Genomic DNA, 22,804 nt, shown 5'->3' on the forward strand with positions numbered 1-22,804 from the left:
GCTTATTCATAGAAGTCTACTTGTTTTTCCCCCCGCAAGAAACTCTATTTGTATATTCTAAAATAAAGTAAGTATTATAATATAATTATGTGCTTCTCTTCCTCTCTCATTCGAGAAGAACAAAATTCAGCCAAGACTGACCCTGTACTTCATACCACCCCGGGAAATGGGGAACATGTCAATATATTTTCTCTGACCCTATAAAACTGGATATCTTTTTATTTATCACAAAGGCAGTTTTGTCAGGCAGCTCCCCTTGATTAACGATGGTTTTGCATGAACAGAAAGTGAATGCTTATAATTGGAATTTTTAGGAGGGGGAGGTAAGCTTTGTTAGTGTTTTATTATAACAATCAATTTCATTTTTATGCCACTGACTTGTCATCTCCTGGAATAAGACATACCAGAAAATATTGTTATTGGTGTATTATTCCCTGTTGTGTATAGCAAATATTGGAAGAGAATCTCCAGGGAATTAGATTTCTTGAACTAGGTATTTGTGCCTTTTAGTTATACTCTGCTTGGCATGCCACATGCTGTAATGAACCAAAGTAATATATCCAGCAGTTCTGAACTCCTTTCCTGCCCTCTGTCCATTACCCTCAATCCCTTGGGCTGTGCCGACATAACAACTATGGATATGCTCAAAACATATGTCGTTTTCTCAGCATTAACAATCTACAGTAATGTCACACTCTTCACCGTGCAAATGTGGAAGGAAGTCACTGGCAGAAATAATTTCTTGAAAGGTCACTTACAGGGTGAGCTTAAAGCATATCGAGGCCGTACACTTGCCTTCAAGCAAGCATTCAGCCAGAGAAATTGAGGCACCATAGATATTGAACAATCTTGTTCGGTTAATGAGATTAGGATTGGCATAGCAGAGGGAGCTGTGAAGTTTTACAAAGGTCTGTGAGGCTGACTTTTTGAATCGAATGTATATTTTATACTTATTAATTTGTAGGCATAGCTACATGTGTAAACATAGAAATTTTAGATGTGAATCAAATTTTCTGAAAATATTGCCATTTGTATAATTTGGTGGATGTCTTCTATGGCACGGGTTTAGTTTCCACCTCATGATGGTTATCTTGGGAAGACTGCTTACAAATTTTAAAAATGTTTTGAGGTTTCTTGACTATGTTTTTTGGGTGGCAGGGTAAAATTAAGAAAATAGTCACACCACAATCTTTGTCACTTAAACCAGGGAAACAAAGACATTGGAAATGGCTGTGAATTAGAAGCGTAATAATAATCACCATCATGTGCAGTCAAGTCAATTCTAATTTATGATGACCCTTTACAGGGTTTTCGAGTTAGAGAATAATTGGAAATGGTTTACCAAGAGTCTGCAATAGGTTAACTAGTTCTGCACCCCATCTCGGCTAGAACAGACCTACTGAATCAAAATTTATGTAACTTCTAATCTACGGGTAAAAATTTACATATGGCACTGACTTACCACATGTTCCCATTAGGTGTGTCTACTCTAGCTAGGTGGGGACGTGGTGGCACTGCAGGCTAAACCGCAGAAGCCTATGCTGCAGGGTCAGAAGACCAGCAGTCGTAAGATCGAATACACGCAACGGAGTGAGTGCCCGTCGCTTGTCCCAGCTCCCGCCAACCTAGCGGTTCGAAAGCATGCAAATGCAAGTAGATCAATAGGGATCACCTCGGTGGGAAGGTAACAGCATTCCATGTCTAAGTCGCACTGGCCATGTGACCACGGAAGATTGTCTTCAGACAAAACGCTGGCTCTATGGCTTGGAAATGGGGATGAGCACCGCCCCCTAGAGTTGAACATGACTGGACAAAAATTGTCAAGGGGAACCTTTACCTTTACCTTTACCTTACTCTAGCTAGGAGTAACAACTTGATTTTGGACCCCACTTCACTCAGGTTGAAACCCTTCATGGCTTAGCCCCTCAAAACTAGTCTCTGGGGCCATTCTGGCACCTTACGTACCCCCACCTCTCTCCTCCTGACCGCTCTCCTTCTTGCTGTTCCAACATCACAATGAGGGCTGAGTAAATATATCTTGCTTCCCCAAAAGTAAGACAGGTCTTATATTAATTTTTCCTCCAAAACCACATTAGGGCTTATTTCCAGGGGAAGTTTTGTTTTTTTCATGTACAACAAAATACATTTATGCTAATACAGTCATGTCATCTTCTGGTTGCTGCATAATGTTGCACAATGGTGCAGGGCGTGGTTTCACTTAACTGGGGCTTGTTTTTGGGGTAGGGTTTATATTACGAGCATCCTGAAAAATCCTACTAGGGCTTATTTTCAGGTTCGTTCTTATTTTCAGGGAAACAATAGTAACAGAGACTATCGTACAAGGTTTGCTGCACAAGGTAAAATGCAGGAAGTGTTCCTATAGCATTGCCATATTCCAGATCTCCAAATCTGGGCAGTTTAATGAGCATATTGTGCTTATTATTATTGGACAGGCTTATTAGCAGAATCTCCTTCATGGATTGCTGCCTTGTCGTGGTGAAGGAGCTTGAGTAATTCAGAGAAGCTATGGGCTACGCCGTGCAGGGACACCCAAGACAGAGAGATCATAGTGGAGAGTTCCGACTAAACATAATCCACCTGGAGTAGGAATTGGCAAGCTGAAATGTTATACTCTTTCGCATTACTGTGATTAAATTCCACGTTCTGAGGATTTTCTGTTATTTGTAGGCTTTGAAATGCCATGGAATGTGTATCAAAGAGAAAAAGTACATGCACATGACCAAGGAAAGTGCACAGAGATGCGGTAGCAGGATGTCATGAACATACAGTTTCATGAAGAGCAAACTCTGGTCAGGAATGTGTGGCCACCCACATGTTGTTGAACTGAAGTTTCCATCAACCCAAAATATCACAGGCAATTGTGAGAGACACTCAGAGATACAGTCAAAAAACATCTCGAGTACCATAAGCTTCCGATTGTGACAAAAGGGGTTGTACTTGGAAATGTTAGAAATATATATTGGATAGAATGCTCATAGTGTCAGAGCCACTGATCAACATTCAGGAGATTTAGGCTTCAGTTCTTTCTTTCTTTCTTTCTTTCTTTCTTTCTTTCTTTTGAGAAAAAGTCCTACTGAACTTAGTGAAAACTCTGTTGAAAGACATGCAGAGGACTGATCTGTCAATGACTCATGCAACAGAAATAGTTTGATTAGACTTTAACGAAATGAATGCATGCACTCTGGTGGAGTATGTCTCAAAACATATTTAAGGAACAATTTTTGAAATCTTATAAATGAAACAGTGACTTAATTAATATAATATAATTTTATTTTTATTCGCTTTATATAATTTTTTTCTTTGTTTGTTTTTGCAAAATGGTCTTTTTACGCATGGACAAAACTGCTAGGGACCTTGGAGAATTAAAGTGAAAGCTACCTCACATGCCTGAGAATAATGAAACCACTGCAGAAAAAAAAATCCTATCTAAGAGCAGAATGACACTGTGGGGAAAATACAGAAGCCACTTCACCGGCTGTTACCGTTTAGATTTTTCAGACGGCATAAATGCCTCACCAGTTACAAAAGGCATTTAGAAAAAAGCCATTCTGCAAGTGTCATCTATTCGAATATTGCAGGTGACCTCAATTTCCTTTCCAATAACAATGGTATCATCTGTGACACCAGCTGCGTGGGGGCTTGGAGGATCAAATTATAAACTTGGCTTAATTCCGTGCTCACTGTAACCTCTGTCATGCAATGGAAGAAAAAAGGCATATGCCGGAAACTTTCTTAACACAACATAGATTAAATCCCTGATCCTTAACTTAGGTCCTTAGTCTCAGGGATATTTTTACAGTGATGATAAGCTGATAATGCAATGTTCAAGAAGAAGAAAATGAAGCAGAAGAATAATTTTAGAATAATCTTAGAATTGCAGAGCTAGAAAGGACCCCAAACATCCCATGGAGTCCAGTCCTTGCCAAGGAGGTACTGCAGGGAATCGAACTTCCAACCTCTGGCTTCACAGCCAGATATGTAAACCACTCAGCTAGTCAACAAGAGAAGCAGAGGGTGGTAGCGATCAGAACCATTTGGCAGTGATATATCTACTCTTCCTTTGTAACCATTTTGCCACAGTAGAGTCAAATGAAGGCTGGAGTTGGACAATGGACACCTTCTGCCACCTGTTAAGAGCCAGTATACTGTACCACTGGAGGGGGAGCTGGGCCAGGACTTGGGAGATGTAGGTTCTAGTCCTCACTGAGGCACAACACATTCTGGATGACTCAACAGGGTAGTTGTGAGGATAAAATAAGGAGAGAGAGAGAGAGACAGCTACATACAACTGCTTGACTTCATTGACAAAAATAAGGGATATAAATATAAGTAATAACAGTAATAAAAATCAGTTGATAGCTACTGACTATATAGGAAACAGTATTGTCACCGGACTGACACAATTTGTTTCCATAAGGACAAATACCATGTTCACATATACTTGAATGACTTAACTGGGACACAGCTCCTGAACACAAGGAAAGAGTGCTTTGGGGCATGTTTTTGTCCTTCAGACACTATGGGCTTGCTGTGTAAAACATCACTGTCAACATCAGCACGGGCAGCTCATAAGCACAGTTTCTATATAAAATATGAAAACAGCGCCTGTTGGGTCACATGAAGTCAATAATTCTTCTCAGTCATACTTAACTTTGCATTATTGGCACATAATTTTCGGAAACAGCAGAGATGCTATGGCCTCCCCCTCTTGGCCAGTCAAGGTGCATAGTACACAATGCCAGCCCAGTTATTTTCACATGCTCCTCGACTCATCCAAGGGAGTAAAAGCAGAATAATAACAACAAAGACAATAGCTCAGAATTTGCTGCTCTTTTGTGACTCCCCAAATCTTCTGCTGGGGTATCCCACAGAAAGCTGGTGTATCTGATTCAGGAGGTCAGTGGATCCATTACAGGGTATAGCCTGGACTGCACAGGAGCTATCAAAAGTATTGTACAGTATCCTATTTTTAAGACAGGTTCACTACCTTGGATAGCTCCCTTTAAAGCTGAGATTAAAAGCTGGGCTGGATTCATGCACACAAAGACATCCATGAAACTGGAATCATAAGCCTCCAAGAGCCTCACTCTTCCTAATGGCAGGGCCAACCTCGATTACAGTGAGGTCTGAGAATGGGCTGGAATATAAAGCTGAGACGAAGGACTAGAATTGTGGTGACATCTGGCATCTATGTTATTGCCCTTTAAGTATTGCATGAAGTTCTGAACTATTTGTTTTAATTAATTATTTTAAATATTTTTACCCTGCTTTTCTCCTAAAAAAGGACCCAAGTCGGCTTATATCAATTGAAAGACAATATTTAAAGATTAAAAATAATGAGTATACCAAAGTATACAAAAGACAGTATTTAAAGCTAAAAACAACGAATATATCAAGGCAGCTTACATCATTAAAAGACAATATTTAAAGCTGAGAACACAAAGTATAGAAATATTAAAAAGGAACAAACAAATACCACTCGGAGAAATGGAAAACATAAACAGTACGGAAAACACAAAGTGATAATGCATAACAATCTATCTGAAAGATAATGCTTAGGTAGCCAGTCACCGAGAGAAAGCTTGCCTGAAGATAAAGGGCTTCACCGGCTTGCAGAAGGACAGCAAAGATGGAGTCATTTGGTTAGGAGTTCGATTCTCCACGGTTACTCTTTGACAGGGATGTAACTTGATGATCCATAAGGTCACCTGCAGCTCTGCAGTTCTGAGATCATTATTCTTCTCCTCCCAGGTATTCTAAATAGAATTGTTTTCAGTGCTTTTAAATCTTTGCACTGTTTGATTTTGCTACTGGTTCTGCTTTGGCTGGATGTGCCACCACTGTTTTTTCCTCCTTGCTGCTAATTTTATTCTTCATGGTTTCGTATTTTATATTTTCAGTATACCTGAATACCACCCAGTAAATTCCAGTTAATGTGTGTCGAACAGCACAATAAATACATGAATGAGCAAACATGAAAAAAAGTTTAATAAACATAAAAAACAGAGAAGAACCAGCCAATTAATTTAAATATACCCACTCCCCAACACACAAAAAGGGGGGAGAGTGAAATATTGAGAAAAACATCTGACAATTAATATTAATATATTATTAATATTAATGCATTCTACAGCAACCAACAGTGTAGGGAGAAAAAGAACCCCAGAGACATTATGATAGACAATGACACCATCTACCACCACCGATCAAAATACAGTGGTGCCTCGCTTAACGAGTGCCCCATTGAGTGATTAAATCGCTTAACGAGGGGCTCTGGGCCATCGCTGGAGCATTCGCTCAGCGATGGCCCCTATGGCGTTTTTTCGCTTTGCGATATTCGCTAAGCGATTCGCTTAGCGAATATCGCATAAAGAAGCGGGGGAGAACAGCTGATCAGCGGTTCCAAAATGGCCGCCGGAAGGTCCGCGCCGCATTTTCGCGCCCTGCCCTCGCTTACCGAGGGTGCGAAAATGGCGGCGCTATGGAGGAAGATCGCTTAACGGTGAGTTTTAAAGCCATAGGAACGCATTGAACGAAGTTCAATGCGTTTCTATGGCTTTTTTATTTCCGTTTAGCGATGTTTCGCTATAGCGAAGGTTAATCCGGAACGGATTAACCTCGCTATGCGAGGCACCACTATAATTGATACTCCAACCTTTTCCGAATAATGTGAATTTGCTTCCTCTCCAAAATACTGTCATTAGCCAAGAGTGCTCCTCTACCCTAAGTGTCATAAAGACTGGGCAAAATGCTTTGTCCCGGTTCTAGCCAAGTATTTCCTACTTTGAGTGCACTAGATGAGGTACTGGCTGGAATCCTACTATATAACTTTATGTCATGCAACCTACGACCAGTGACAGAAATGTTCAGACACTAAAGGATTCCCTCCCGTCTTCTACAGTTCCCAAAGTATTCCATAGGATGAAAAAGATCCTTGGGGCTCCATAAAGGTAAGTGCAGGGGGTGGTAGATAAGAAGTGTTTAATTCCCCCCAAACAGCAGCAGCTAAATCATAGTTCCATAACATTTATTTATTTATTTATTTATTTATTTTATTTATATCCCGCCTATCTAATCAACCAAGATTACTCTAGGCGGCTTACAACAATAAACAACAACAATACGGTTAAAATAAATCATACAAAGGAAAAGTTACGACAGATGAGAGAAAACTAAGGAAGAAAAAGGAAGGGTGATCAGGAATTAATAAACGGGAAAGCCTGCCAGTACATCAAAGTTTTTAGTTGTTTTTTAAAAGTACCCAGTGAGGGAGCCGCGCGAATGTCAGGGGGAAGGTTATTCCAGAGGCGAGGAGCCACTGCCGAGAAGGCCCGATTTCTTGTTTTTTCTTTCCGGGCCTCCCTCGGCGTTAGGCTCCTCAGCCTCATCTCCTGACTCGCGCGAGTGACACGGGTAGAACTTGGTGGAAATAGGCGTTCCGCCAAGTATCGAGGCCCCAAGCCGTTTAGGGCTTTATAAGTAAGCATCAACACTTTGAAGTCGATGCGGAAACGGATGGGCAGCCAATGCAATGTGGCCAGGGTGGGCGAAATATGTTGGTATCTTTTCACACCACTGAGTAGTCTGGCCGCCGCATTCTGCACCACCTGTAATTTCCGCAGCAGCCTCAAAGGCAGCCCCACGTAGAGCGCATTACAGTGGTCTAATCTTGAGATTACGAGCGCATGCACCAACGTAGTGAGCGCCCCCACCTCGAGATAGGGCCGCAGCTGGGCTATCCGCCTAAGGTGGTAAAAGGCGGTTCGGACAACCGACGCCACCTGGGATTCCATGGTGAGCGCCGGATCCAGATGGATCCCCAAGCTGCGGACCCCATCCTTGGCGGGGAAGGTCGCCCCCCCAAAAGTGAGGAAGTTTCCCAAACACCCGACTGTGGGAGCGCCCACCCTCAGTACCTCCGTCTTGTCCGGGTTCAGCCTCAACCCGTTCTCCTGCATCCATTGCAGTACGGTCCCCAGGCAGCGCTGAAGGGACAGAACGGCATCTCCTGTGGTTGGTGAAAAGGAGATGTACAGCTGAGTATCATCAGCATACTGATGACACCGAGCTCCACATCCCCTGATGACCCCACCCAGTGGCCTCATACAGATGTTAAATAGCATTGGGGAGATAATCGACCCCGTGGAACCCCACAATTGAGACTCCACGGGGCCGAGACATTCTCCCCAAGCTGTACTCTCTGGGGGCGGTCCCCCAAGAAGGAACGGAGCCAGGCCAATGCCAGGCCACCAATTCCCAACTCGGAGAGCCTCCCCAGGAGGATACCGTGGTCAATGGTATCAAAGGCCGCTGAGATATCGAGGAGGACCAGCAGGGACACGTTGCCCCTGTCGGCCTCCCTCAAAAGGTCATCGCACAGGGCGACCAATGCCGTTTCTGTACCATGGCGCGGCCTGAAGCCCGACTGAAATGGATCCAGGGCATCTGTTTCATCCAGGTGCGCCTGAAGCTGGTCGGCCACCACCCTCTCAACCACCTTGCTTAGGAAAGAAACATTGGTGACGGGCCTATAGTTGCCAATCTCGTCCGCCGCCAAACTTGGTTTCTTCCTAATGGGCCTAATGAGTGTCTCCTTGAGGGCAGATGGAAATCTGCCCTCAAGGAGAGACCCATTTATTATTACAGTGGCCCATTCCGTTGTTATCGGCCTGGCTGCTTTGATTAGCCAGGCCGGGCAAGGGTCAAGGGAGGAGGTGGTGGCACGACAGCGATCAAGCGCCCTGGCCACAGTGTCAGGCGTGACTGGCTGAAAAGAATCAAAAGTTACCGGGCAAGACGGAGCGCTGGACATCTCGGCTCGACTCACTGTGTTCAAATAAGGAGAGAGGTCCCGGTGGATGGCCTCCACTTTTGATTTAAAAAATGCTGCAAATTGGTCCGGTGTAAGACTAGGGGGAGGCCCGTCACCCGTACCAATTCCGGATAGGTCGCGCACTATACGGAATAATTCCGCCTGCTGGTTGGACGCTTCGCTTATCCGGTTAGCGAAGTATGCTCGACTGGCAGCCTTTACCTTGGCCAGGTAAAGGTTAGTGGCGACATAACATAAAGTTGTTCAATAGGATTCTGGTCGCTGATTCCATAATGAGAATTTGTTAATTAACCGTTAGTCAGTTAATTGTTCATTAAATGAAAAAAATTATTCTAAGTCAAGCTTTCCTCAACCTACAAATTAGGTCTCTTCCTTTTGTAATTGGTTGACTATGAGACAGATGATCTTTGTTTACATGCTTTCTCAGGCATGCAGCATTGAAAGATTTGCATGTCTGGAGGGATAAGATCTGTAAGGGAATAAATTAAATATTTGCTTTAACAAGTAATCTGACATTGAGTAGAACCTCTCCATAGTCCCAAGCAGATCTTTCTTCCTGCCTTCATCCCTGAGATCTTTAAATAGGAATTGCCACTGACTGAAGCCAAGAAAATTTTTAATGCAAAGCATGTGCTCTGCTGTTGAGTTCTTGTCTGTCTTACATTAATATATATCCATTCCGCCCAGTATATTCTATCAGCAAGTTATCTATTTACAAGTTAAGTTCTTGAAAATTGCTCTTTTGTCATGCCTAACATGACTAGATCTCCAATTCCAGACTCTAATCAAATTGCAAGGCAGGCAACTTCTAATTTCCATCCCTCCCCATAATCAAATTAAACATTCTAATGTTATTTCCGTAGAGTTAGATGCAATGGGAAATTGGATGGGAAGTAATAATGTTTCCAATAATACTAAACAATCTTATCTGAAGTGAAAAAAAGAAACCAATTTAACTGTTGTGTGATAAAGATCAAGAGATAACCTGGGCCCAGCTCTTTGAGCAAAAGGTTTTGCATGCAAATCACATGTTAAAATTATATGTAAGGCACAAGCAAATGAGTTATCATTGCTGGAGGAAAGTACTTCACTGTCGGAGTCATCCAAACAGTACCTCAGTTCTTACATTTGACTCCGATGCGTGACTTACACTCTCTCACATTACAGAAAATGTAAAAACGAAGCCTTGGGCTCTCACCTGTGAATCTTCTGTATCACCATAATTTGTTATATAGTATGAAGCTCCGTTTTAAGTTAAAGGTTAATTTTATTGAGCTTTGCTTGAAAAATATAAGAAAACTTCAAAACAAAGACTATGATCCATCCCTATGTGTGCAGCAGGGAGAATGTTGTGGGTGCTTAAAATTGGGGTGGAAATGATGCAGGCCTATCCCTGTGATAACAGCTGTTTGGCAAGATCCTTTTCAGTTCAGTTCTGTTACTATCTTTTTAAAATATTTTTAAAATATTTAAAATATTTTTTCATAGCAGCTTACAAGAATCCCTTCCCATGGATAACAACACAAAATAACGCAAATTAAAAATGATAAATCATAATTACTAATTTGTTCCAATAGAATTAGTACAAAAACAGCATTAAGATAAGGAAACCAGCAGAAAAGTCAGAGGAATCTGTCACAAAATGCCAGAGGGAATAAAAAGGGTTTTCACATCTGTCTAAAGCAGTTATTCCCAACCTTGGGTTCCCAGATGTTCTTGGACTCCCAGAAATCCTGGCCAGCACAGCTAGTGGTGAAGGCTCCTGGGAGTTTTAATCCAAGAACATCTGGGGGCCTGAGATTGGGAACCATGGGTCTAAAGGAAGAAAACTTCCCCTTTCCAATTAGGGAATTCTATAAACACAATGTCATTGTTCAGAAGGCATTGTCTGCAACATTTACAGACTGGACCTTTACTAGTTATGGTCAGGGACTGACAGATGAGGGGCAAGACCAGAGTTAGTGAAGGGCTGAATATGGGCCATCATCCTCTTTGGCTCATCCACAGAAAGAAATACAGAACACATTCATGCTATTTCTCTCTTGCATGCTCTCCCTCTCCCGGGTGTGTGTAACTCTTTCTACTCAAGATGAGGCCTAATCAGTGCCAAAAAGTGGAGAATTAGGGCCTTGTGGGATTTTGAGACTATATTCCTATTAATGCAGTCCAAAATAGCATTTGACTTTTTTGTACCCACATCACACTGTTGGCTTATATTCAGCTTGTGATATACGATGATTACAAGATCCTTCTCACACATAGCATTACTGAGCCAGGTGTCCCCCATCTTGTAAATGTGTGTTTGGTTTCTTTGCACTTATCCCTGTTGAATTTCATTCTGTTGTTTACAGCCCAGTGCTCCAGCCTGTCTAGATCATTTTGAATTTTGTTTCTGTCTTCCAGGCTATTAGCTATTCCACCTATTTCTGTATCATCTGCAAATCTAAAAAGCATTCCCTGCACTTCCTCATCCAAGTCATTAATAAAAATGTAGAAGAGCACCGGGCCTAGGACTGAGCCTTGGGGTACCCTACTTGTTACCTCCTCCCAGTTAGAGAAGGACCCCATTAATCATCACCCTCTGAGTACGATTCTGTAGCCAACTGTGTACCCACAGCTATCCAGCCCACTCCTAGTTAGCTTGCTAATAAGGACGTCATGGGACACCTTGTCAAAAGCTTTGCTGAAGTCAAGATATAAGCTGTCTAACAGTGTTCTGTTTGTCTGTCAGGGAAGTCACACAATAACAAATTAGATCAGATTAGACAAATTCATGTTGGCTTCTAGTTATTACTGCATTGTTTTCTAAGTGCTTGCATATTGACTTTTATAATCTGCTCTAGAATTTTCCCTAGGATTGATGTCAGGCTGACTAGTTTGTAGTTCCCAGGTTCCTCCCTTTTGCCCTTTTTGAAGAAAGGCTCTCCTCCAGTAATCTGGTACCTCACCCACTTCCCATGATTTCAAGAAAATAATGGACAAAGTCTGAACTCTCACTAGAACTTCAAAAGACTGAACTGAGGCTATCATACTTTGACCACATCACAAGAAGAACAGAGTCAGTGGAAGAAAACAATAATGCTGGGAAAGAATGATGACAGGAACAGAAGAAGAAAACCGAGTATGAGATGAGTAGACTAAATAAAGGAAACCATGGCTTTGAATTTGCAAGATAGGAGCTGATTATTTAATGATAAGGGCTATGAAGGTTACTATTTCATAGGGTTGCCATTAGAGATGGGAGATAACGAGGGTCTGTACTCCCTTCCTATTGCTGTGGAGCTCGCGGTGGATTAGCCACTCTTCGACCTGGCAGAGAGACTCGTCATCCTGCCTTCTGCCAGGAGTGGCTAATCGATCGCAAGCTCCGGAGTGATAGGAAGGAAGTGTGGAGCCTGCAGAAGTAGTGTTACAGAGAGTGGATGCTCTGGTCTCAGAGGGCTGGGCCCTTGTTATCTCTACCTGGGGGGCATTCGTATATATTTCTAGTTGCCATCAGTCAGAGGAAACATAGCAGCACATAATAACACCAATATAGCAGAGATGGGAATAGTCATATTTATATACAAATACGAATATCCCTGTGTAGCTGGACCCAATGAGGGTCTGGCCCCCAGGACCAGCCCCTCTACTTATGTATCCTGCGGTGGCTCTGGCCCCACCCATCCTTACAATGGTGCCCGGGGCTCCGCTCTCTCCTCATGCTTGGCTGACTACTCCAGGCGGGAGGATGAGTCTCCCTGCAAGGCTGATGAGTAGCCAGTCAAGCGGGAAGAGAGCAGACCTCCAGGCACCATTGGCAGGACAAGTGGGACCAGTACCACAGCAGGACACGTAAGTGGACGGTCCGATCCCGGGGTCTGGTCCCTTGTTAGGTCCAGCTGCGTGGGGAAATTTGTATACGAATATGAATATCCGCATCTCTACCCATGAAAAGTAATGAGGCTTTTATTTCAATGTTCCTGTTATTAAATGAAATAATTTCTACCAAGCTGAATTTATACAGCAGTTTGTTGCAAACCACATTGGTTTAGAAGGTACCATTTAAATATGGTACCGTGTTTCTCTGAAAATAAGACAGGGTCTTATATTAATTTTTGCTCAAAAAACGCATTAGGGCTTATTTTCAGGGGATTTTTTTTTATGTACAACAATCTACATTTATTCAAATACAGTCATGTCATCATCTTCTGGTTGCTACACAATGGTGGAGGGTGGGGTTTCACTTAACTAGGGCTTATTTTTGGGGTAGGGATTATATTACAAGCATCCTGAAAAATCATACTAGGGCTTATTTTCAGGTTAGGTCTTATTTCTGGGGAAACAGGGTATTAAAATACATTTCAGTAAAGCTATAACATCTAATCTCCTAACCACCGCCAGAAATACAGGTGCTTCCTGTCAAAACGGCTGACACAGATGACTCACAGATATTATCCAATCAGGCTTATTCAAGAATAGTTATACTAGCAGCCAAGAAAAACATTTTTCTTTGTTCTGGCTGTGGAGCAAGATGATCTCTAAACATCTGAGTTCTTGCAATATCGATGGCAGCCATAAGAAATGAGGAAAAGCCTCACAAATGTGTGAATAACCTAGAGATCATATAGGATAGTCACCTCAGGGGATTTTTATGTTTCTTTCATATTGTTGCATTAAGCACTCAAAACTTCCAATTTTTTCCTACTTAAATTACACCTATGGAAGGAGATCTGCATTATTGTTCTGTCTTACTGTTATTTTTTTTAAAAAAGAATATCTTGTATTGTTTTTAAAATATTTATTAATATTTTATTTATTTATTTATTTATTGGACTTACTGTATATATCGCCCCATAGCGCTACAAGCACTCTCCGGGCGGTTTTACAATTTAATTATACAATTTAATTAAAATATGGAATAAAGCTCAGTTTCTTTTTATACCTGTCAACCTATCATCAGTCCTTTCACCTGCTCTGTATGCAAACCAAGGGTTGTCCAGCTAGGAAGTCCTTTAGGGCTTGAATGGTTTGTTTGGTTTCCGGTAAACTGAGAGTTTTAAAGACAGCCTGCAGTGAGAGACTCTTGTTCTGTCTACTGAGAAGCAAGCAGGGTTGAGGAAATGGTGCTGGCTACGTATCTCATACAAAGGAATAAACCATTTATTCATACTTAAAGTTTGAACAGTGGATGAAACTGTAGAAGTGAAGCATTCTGTCCCTGTACAAAGTGGGAGCCAATGAAAACCTGTACATTTGCTGAGTTTTAAAAATCACCAAGACAATGAAGGATTTTTTGTTGCAACAATGGTTGAGATCCTGTTTTGTAACTTCTGCCTGCAATTTTCCATAATTTAAAACTTCTTATTTCCATTCTGCAACTTTTCTGACTCCCATGCAATACCTTTTATTGCATGGAATCCATGGGAACTGCAAGATGGAAGGAGGAAGTCTTTAATTACTGAAAATCTCCCCTGCCAATTCTGTTATCGAACAGGAGTTTTTTCAGTAATAAAAAACATATTCCACCCTATCTATCCTCTTTCCTGTAATGAAAGAGAATAGATAGAAGATGGAAAGATTGTAGGACAAAAGTGAGAAGTTTTTAATTATCAAAAGCTGCTGCCTGCTGGTGACATTGTAAACTTTCCACAAGCAGTGTTATGCCAAAAGGATTTTAGTAAAGAAAATTCTTGAAATTGTAGATCGAAATAACTTTTCCAAGCTCTTTTTTGGTACATCATCCTGAACCTACTAGAGAACCAAAAATCCAGTTTTGAAGGGAAGGTCTAAGGGCAGTCTGGAGATCAGCAACTACAGTATTTCTGGCTCCCAATTTTTTCATAATACCAGGAACAAAGAGCAACAGCAAAATCTTAATTCTGTGTAATACTGCAGTGTCTGATGGTGTATTTAAGCTTATTGGCAAGCAACAAACAGAGCTCAAATGGATCTCTTTTTCCGATGACAACTCTTGATGTTGTGGCCACCCCGTTGATGGGAACTTAATCCTAGAAGAAGCTTTTTCATGCTCTGAAGATATGTAATGCTGCATAGCACTTTTTCTTATCTGCATAAGTGATACAAGTAAATAGCATTTCAATGAGTGAGAAATTAAAAGACAAACAAATCAGCCTGGAATAATTGGAGTAAGATGTTTACTCATATGCCCAGAAGAAGATTCAAAGGATGAGTGGAGGACAAGGCAATCAATGGCTCCAGAAAGGCTCTAGATCAGGAGTGTCCAACCTTTCACCTTCCCTGGGCCACATTACAAGATGAAAATTTGGTTTGGGCTGCACATAAATTTGGTTTGGGCCGCATGGGGGGGCAGCCCTAGCCGTCCTCTGCAGCCCCACTCCAAGCGCGCTTACCGGCAGCTGCGATCTCAGACAGCAGAGGCTGCCAGCTTCAACTCCGGCGGCATTATGGGGCTGGGAGGGGGTCCACCTATTGACGGGGATGGCTCAATGCAGTCACGCAGCCGCCCTCTCCCCTCCCCTCCCGCTCCTTCCTTCCTTCCCTCTCTCCCCCTCCTCAACCATTGTGACGTGCCCCAGCCGCATTCTGGCCGCAAGTGCTGGCAGTGTAACTTGAAACTTTGGAATTTCTTTTAAAATAAAAAATTGCACTGGGCCGCATTATGAGCTGACCTGGGCCGCATGCGGCCCTCGGGCTGCGGGTTGGACAAGCCTGCTCTAGATCACTGGTTTTTAACCTTGGGTTACTCAGGAGTTTTGGACTGCAACTCCCAGAAGCCTTCACCACCAACTGTGCTGGCTGGGGTTTCTGGGTTGCAGTTCAAAAATATCCGAGTAACAAAGGTTAAGAACCACTGCTCTAGATGGATAAAGCTATCAATGACTGTATTCGCGAAGGCTTTCACAGCTGGGATCTAATGGTTGTTGTGGGTTTTTTGGGCTCTTTGGCCGTGTTCTGAAGGTTGTTCTTCCAAAGTTTCACCAGTCTCTGTGGCCGGCATCTTCAGAGGACAGCACTCTGAGCACAGAGTGCTGTCCCCTGAAGATGCCGGCCACAGAGACTGGCAAAACGTTAGGAAGAACAACTTTCAGAACATGGCTAAAGAGCCCAAAAAGCCCACAACAACTATCAATGACTACTAGTCACAATAGCTCATGATACTCACTCCAGTATCAAGAGGCAGTGTGCCTCAGTTTATCAGTTGCTGGGGTACAGGACCAGGATGGTACTATGGTGTCTGGGCATGGATAGCCACTTTGTGGCTATGCATGGATGGTCACTGTGTGGAATGCTGTGAGGCAATGAAAAATATGCAATATATCATAGCTTGGAAATATTTCTTTTTGAACTACACTTCCGGAATCCCCAAGGTAAGAGTACTTGGACTTGTACTCGTACTCCAAAAGAGTAAAGTTTTCAAGTTTTGTAAAATATGCCTGTACTGTGCCAAGGACACCATGCCTTGTGTCACATTTCTGTAGTAAAGCAGCGCATTTCTATAGGGGTATGCAGTTGTTCCCTATTTGTATAACCTTGCCAGGCGTTAAAGAAAAAGTCTAGCTCCTCTCATCACTGCTGTCCCCTGCTGCCAATGGACAGTAACTAGTCTTCAGGGGAGATGAAATATTAAGGGATGCAATTTTGTATTTTTTTTCTTGGGTAAAAATTAGCTTGTCATGGCTCTGCTGTGGGAACAGGATGCTAAAACAAACAAACAAAAAGAAGCAAAGTGTGCTGCTTATATACCGCTCCACAGTCCTTAAAGCACTCTCTGGGTGATTTACAATTTAATTGTGCAGGGTACACATTGCCTCTCTCCCCAGCAAACTGGAAACACAATACAACCTCAGAAGGATAGAAGGCCAAGTGAACCTCGAACCAGTTACCTGGGGTTGAACCTGGGTCATAAACAGAGTTTCGGTTACAGTACTGCAGTTTAACCACTGTGCCATGAGAGTCCTAATGCTAAACTAGACAGGCCTTTGGTGTGGTCCAGGATGGCTTATTTGCAGGTCCTTATGCAAGAGATCCAGGTGGTATTATGTTGATAAGGGTATGCTGTACAATTTAGAGAACTCTCAGTGATAGAGTTAGCTTGTTTTCATTGTTGTTGTGGCCAGATTGCTTGGGTTACGCAGAGTGTTGAATACCAAATTTTGGAATTCAACTACCAAAATCCATTGGCCATACTGGCAGGGAAGATTCTGGCAGCTATAGTTTTAAAAAGTAGCTTTTCCAAGCTTTGGGTTATAGTGTAACAAGATACGCCTGTATCATATGCCTTACGGGACAAAGGTAGATAAGTCATTCTTTTATACGGCAGGTACATTAGGCAACCTAATACGCAAAAGAGATGGCTCTTACAATATAAAACAGGCATTTAGGTTTTTTTTCCAGTGACCAAGAAAAGATGAAATGATAAATGGTCACAACGATTAGATGCTGGAACTTACATCCCACCCTGAAGATTTATAATGATTTTGTTCAGATTTTTGGTATAACATTGTTCAGAACGAGGCTGCCAGCTAAATGGTCTCTCCCACCTCCTATTCCTCTGTGCCAGCTTGGGAAAGCCTCTGTTTGGCCTAATTGGACAAATCAGCAGTTTCCAGAGCTTGGAAGCAAAAAAGGTACAAACCTAATTGGGGCTAACAGAAGGCTAATTGTCTCCTATTTGAAACTGACCGCCAGGGGTTCAGAGGCAAGCGGAAAGCAAGATGACATCAGTGGAGTAATGTGGCTTTGGAGCAAAGGAGATATTTTTCTTCTTCTTCTTCTTCTTCTTCTTCTTCCTTTTCCTCCCAGTCTGTGTTCATAAATGGCAAACAAGTTTAAGCCCCCTCCTATATGGGAACCCTGAGTTTCCATACTCAAACAAGCCTAGTTGTAGGTTTTTGGCATTCCTTTGAATGAAAGCATGTCACTTCTGGAACACCTGCTGTGTCAGAAAGCAACAACCGAGTGTTCACAGCAGGGAGAGGGCTGAAGCCCACAAGCCAAATCAGTACATGTCAACCTCTGAGAATCCAAGGGAGAAAGGTTTACAGGTGCATGACTGTACGTGTGCTCATTTTAAACATAAACATCACACAGAGTTTAAAAGAGCTGTAATTGTACAGAATAAAGACCTGGAACAGTGGTGGGAGAAATTCCAGTGAGCACAGAATTGCATCTTCTAGGTCCATTTTCATACCCTTTTCACTGCTTGGCCCATCATTAAAAAAAGGGCACCAGGGCAGGGTTTCAGCCAAATCGTATACAGAAAGGAATGCCAGTGCTACGACTTGGCTAGTCACACATACTGTAAATATGGGCCTGGAGGGTGTGCGTGAGGGCAGAAAGGAAGAAAAGCTCAATTCTAATGGTTTGAAACATGACCCAGAGGTTCAGCAGTTCAGAATCATAGTAATTCCATCTTGGCAGCCCATAGGCTTTTATTCAGGACTTTCAAAAAAGACTACAACTCCCCAAATCCTCCAGCCAGATCATGTTGTTATGTAAGGTCAAGTCACTTCCAGCTTATGCTGACCCTATGACTTAGTGAACTCAAATGTCCTCTCATTAACAGACTTGCTCAAATCTTGCAAACTCAATGCTGTGGCTTCCCTTATAGAGCCAATCCATCCCATAGGTGGCTTCTTCTTTTCCTGCTGCCTTCAAATTTTCATAGCACTGGTGTCTTCTTCAGGCTTGTCTTCTCATGAGACCCCCTAAGAATGATAGCCAGATCATAGCTACACAATGGAAGTCAGACAAGAGATGACCCAGAGTGACTTATTTAACAGGACGAATGTCATGTCACCTCTGTTTTTAGATGTAAGACCATGATTATGCTACTAACTATTCTACTATTTTAAGATATTTATGAGGTATCTAAAAGTTAAGTGTAAATTTGAAGTGGACAAGATTTTATTGAGGAATTTGGTGTCAACATTAAAAATCAGGTAGCTGGTTGGATAGCTCACTGAGCTGGAGTACTTTGCTGCAGAAACAGGGGTTGGGAGTTTGACTCGCCACTGTGACTCTACAAAAATGACAGCCTATATAGCCTTGGGCAAGCTGCACAATACCAGAGCACCCCTAGAAGAAAGGCATGGTAAATCACTTCTGAGTACAGTGGTGCCTCGACTTATGAACGTCCCTACTTACAAACATTTGACTTACGAACAGCTCTGGTCGCAACATTTTGCTTTGACTTGCGAATGGAGCTTCCAGTTACGAACAGTGTTTTACTGCCAGTTTTTTGGCAGGGAAAAAGGCAGGCAATTCAGATTTCTAACTGTAGGTGGTGACGAGGCTGTTTTGTACTGTAGCTCTTTCACTTTGAGCAGTTAGAGAGTGTGTCATCATCAGAGGCTTGGGAGAGCCGCCTCCTGCTTTGGAGTGAGCGTGTGTGTGTATGTGTGTCTGCAGGGAGGTAAGCTGCTGTTTTCTCCTTTTAAAAAACTGTTCTGGGTGGGTTTTGGCTTGGGCGGGTATGTTTCTGTGCTGTGTTGTTGGTGGCTTTGCTGTTTATTTTTGGAGTTTTTCTTCTTCTTAAACCTCAGCAACGGAGATGGCTTTAGTGTTTGTTTTTGGAGGGTTTTTCTTTTCTTTTTAAACCTCAGCAACGGAGCGCCTTCCAACCAGGTTTGCTGTGTTCTTTTTATTTTATTTTTTTTGGTGATTGTTTTTCTTCAGCCGGAACGGATTAATCAGTTTTCAGTGCATTCCTATGGGAAATGATGCTTCGACTTACAAACATTTTGACTTATGAACACCATTCAAATATGGATTAAGTTCGTAAGATGAGGCACCACTGTACTTTATACCCCAAAAAAGTCTGAGAAATGATCATTATAAGTCTGAATCAACTTGACAATACAGAATTATTAATGATTATTAACAGATTATTATTATTATTAAAAATAAGATAGCTAAGATTTAAAAGTCACACTTGTGTTGTATCCTCCCACAACAATGCATTTGTATTTCCAGAAAAACTGTTACCCATGGTACATAAACTTAATTGCTAGCAACAGGAGTTGAGAAAAGAACCAGCAAAAAGTAAAACATTTGTCACCTTACATATCAACTGACTGTGTGAGAGACTGAAATAACATTGCAGTGCTGGGTATATCCTTAAGATTTGTCAAAGTTTCAGTGGATGTCCAAACTCTGATGAGTACTGACATACAGGTAGATAGATAGATATACTGAGAGTCCCAAGAAATGTTATAAATGTTTTGAAATAGCTATACAGTTCCTCCTTTCTTAAACATACAGAAGTAAATGGTGACTGTCAATAACTGCTAACACTGTCACTGGGTTCTATACAGTCACAGAAAGTTAACTGGGACTGTCAACACTTCCATTCGCTACAATATGAACACAACCCCACATAACTCCAGAGGTCAGAGAAACTCTGAACATTATTGGGCAGAATTATCTGCAGAGGTAAAGGTAAAGGTAAAGGTTCCCCTTGACAATTTTTGTCCAGTCGTGTCCGACTCTAGGGGGCGGCGCTCATCCCGCTCTTCAAGCCATAGAGCCAGCATTTTTCCGAAGACAATCTTTCCGTGGTCACATGGCCAGTGTGATTTAGACATGGAACACTGTTTACCTTCCCACCGAGATGGTACCTATTTATCTACTCACATTTGCATGCTTTCGAACCGCTAGGTTGGCGGGAGCTGGGACAGGCGACGGGAGCTCACTCCGTCGCGTGGATTCGATCTTATGACTGCTTGGTCTTCTGACCCTGCAGCACAGGCTTCTGCGGTTTAGCCCACAGCGCCACCACGTCCCTGCAGAACAGATCACTAATATACTCTGAGAAATGAAAACAGCTGTATTTTCATGATCTAAGACACTGCAGAGCATTCTGTATATTAAGGGTCCAACTTATGGCAACCCCACGAATAAGGGACATTCAAAATGTCCTGTCTTTAACTGCCCTGCTTGTAAGCTCAAGCCTATGGCTTTGTTTAGAGAGCCAGTCCATCTCATATTTGGTTTTCCTCTTTTCCTGCTGCTTTCCACCTTTGCTACTATTATTACATTTTTCAGAGAATTTTGCCTTTTCATGGTATGCCCAAAGAAGGGCAGCCTCAGTTCAGCATTTTTGCCTCCACAGATAGTTCAGGCTTAATTTGCTGCAGGACCTGCTTGCTTGTCTTTCTGGCATTAAAGGGTATTCACAAGGATCTCCTCCAGCACTACATGTGATAGAATCATAATAATGATAATCAAAATTACCAACCTGTTGGGCCTTTTCATTTTGAAACAAAGAAAAACTTTAAAGTTTGTTATTTACTTTACATCAGTTAAAAGAGATCAATTTAAAAGATTCCACAACCTTTTCCAACCACTACAAGAAATTAAGAACTGCCCTGTTTATCTGTCACACTACCCCATTGCCCACTAGATGTCACTCCTAACATAGAGATTTAAGCACCAGCTTAAATTTGGTTGCTTGACATCAAGCTGGTATATTTTCTTCATTGATTATTGGGTTAATCTAACTTGCTCTTGTTGGCAGAAACCAATAGTAGAAACTTCCTAGTGTCCTGTTCCATGAGATGACCAATGAATTTTAATGCCTTGACATGCAATCATTCACTTCACCTAGACTACCACGGCAGCCAGCATCTTTCAGCACCAAGGCCAGTGCACAAATCTTTCTGCCACAATTTTGCAGTTCCTTCTGCTATATACACACCACATATACAAATCCAGTGTTAGAGTTTGACCTTTGCTAATCAGCCTGCTAATTAAGAAATAATTGACAGACAGCTGTCCGCAAGCATGGTAGTAATTCACTTTGTAAATAACTGCCTGGCTCAGCCAGAAAACACTGCTTGCTTTTCTCTTCAGTCTTTGTGTTTTTATCCATGACACGATTGTGAAAGCCTCTATTATACCATTTGTTATCTGTCTGGCTAAGAAATCTGTAAATACTGATCAGCTGAAATTTCAGGTCTTCTCTTGTTTTCCAGCCATTTTCTATGTTTTCTGCTTCTTAAGTATTTATCCCACTGCTAAACAGGATCAACTGCAAACATAACTTATTACACGTGGTGGTACAGGAAATGACAAATTAAGGGTAAATACACAATTTAGAAATCAAGGCTAAATGAAATCAAACTGCATGGAGCATTTACTTAAATGATCAACCTTATTTTCTTTCTGAAGATTAAATCATTGATATACTCTGGCTCATATGTGATATGATTATACATCCAGCTTGAACAAGAATACATTTCCCCAGTGTTTTTAGCCACAAAAAATATTTGTATGACAAACTTAGACTATACAGTGGGTCCTTTCTCAGTATGATGGCTGCTTCTCACTAATCTCAAGTGTCCCCAAAATGCACACTAATACAGCCTTGGCTACCTGCATTCATTAAGCTTCAGCACATATTTCCAGTTATAACAATTTTTTCTGGCATCCGTAACAATCCAGTTTAAAGTTCTATTTGATGCTTTAAAATTGTCTGTGTCCATCCATCCATCCATCCATCCATCCATCCATCCATCCATCCATCCATCCATCCATCCATCCATCCATCCATCCATCCATCCATCCATCCATCCATCCATCCATCCATCCATCCATCTGCACACAGGTGGAAAGTCACAGAAAGTACTACACCAACAGGCAATATACAAAGAAACCAGCCATTGTGCATATTTATCAGATGGTGAGGAGATGAAATGAATAGTACAGAGAGGTTCTTTTTTAACTATATGGCCTGGTCCAATAGTGCCAAATATATACAAGCTGCAGCTTTCTATAGGATATTCTACACATGGAGACTATTTTTACATAGACAGTATTCATACTCTGTACATCATTCATTCTTTTAATCGGTGTATTAATAATCTAGTGTCTGATTTTGAAATGGTAATACCTGGCATTTGTACAGCAAGGGATGAAAATAGAAGAGTCTTTTGTAGACACAATTGCTTATATACTGCTAGGAGGCTCCCTTATTCTCCCTCCCCC

At 41.9% G+C, this 22,804-nt stretch overlaps 1 protein-coding gene across 3 annotated transcripts in view; it reads right to left on the reverse strand.

The window, feature by feature from the left end:
• MTUS2 (microtubule associated scaffold protein 2) overlaps positions 1-22,804 on the reverse strand; it is a 352,715-nt gene that overhangs the window by 55,225 nt on the left and 274,686 nt on the right. The window lies entirely within an intron of this gene.

Source organism: Pogona vitticeps, chromosome 3 (genome assembly GCF_051106095.1).
Source record: "Pogona vitticeps strain Pit_001003342236 chromosome 3, PviZW2.1, whole genome shotgun sequence".
NCBI classification, from domain to species: Eukaryota; Metazoa; Chordata; class Lepidosauria; order Squamata; family Agamidae; genus Pogona; species Pogona vitticeps.